Consider the following 574-nt stretch of genomic DNA (forward strand, 5'->3'; position numbering starts at 1 on the left):
CTCAGCGCGCCGCGGTCTCGCTGTAGGAATGGCCGCCTCAACCGACGCCGCCCGCGCTGCTCCTGCTCCCTCCGCGCCGCGCTTACTGAGGGGAGAGAGAGCGGGGGCGCGCACGCCAGCGCGTAAAGGCGAGGCGGCCGCGGGAGCGAGCGGCGCGGGGGCCCTCGTCGCTTTGAGAGTGGCCGTCGAGAACGCCTTTATAGCGGCGCCGGCCTTTCCCAGGCGGAGGAGGCGTTTCCCCGTCGGCGGCGCCGTCGTCTTTCTGGCGGGTCCTTCAGGCAGCGCGGCGGGCACCTAAGCGCCAGACACAATAGCTAGGCGGGGCGCCTTGCCTCACGTTCCCGCCCGCCCGCCGCAGCTCTGCACCGAGCCGGGACCCTCCGTGGGGCCGGCTCTCCTCACAACCCAGCTCCCACCCCGCCCGCCCGGCACTGGGTTGTGCCGCCCGTTGGAACAACCGGCGGCATTGAGCCGGTTGCGGCCGTCCCCGAAGGAGCGGGGGCGCTGCCGGGCCCTGCCTCGCTGAGGCGATGGGTCTGAGGTGGCCGGGGTTGTCTTCCCCCTGAGCGGAGCC

Source organism: Haliaeetus leucocephalus, unplaced genomic scaffold, assembly GCF_000737465.1.
Source record: "Haliaeetus leucocephalus isolate CR32 unplaced genomic scaffold, Haliaeetus_leucocephalus-4.0 Scaffold173, whole genome shotgun sequence".
NCBI classification, from domain to species: domain Eukaryota; kingdom Metazoa; phylum Chordata; class Aves; order Accipitriformes; family Accipitridae; genus Haliaeetus; species Haliaeetus leucocephalus.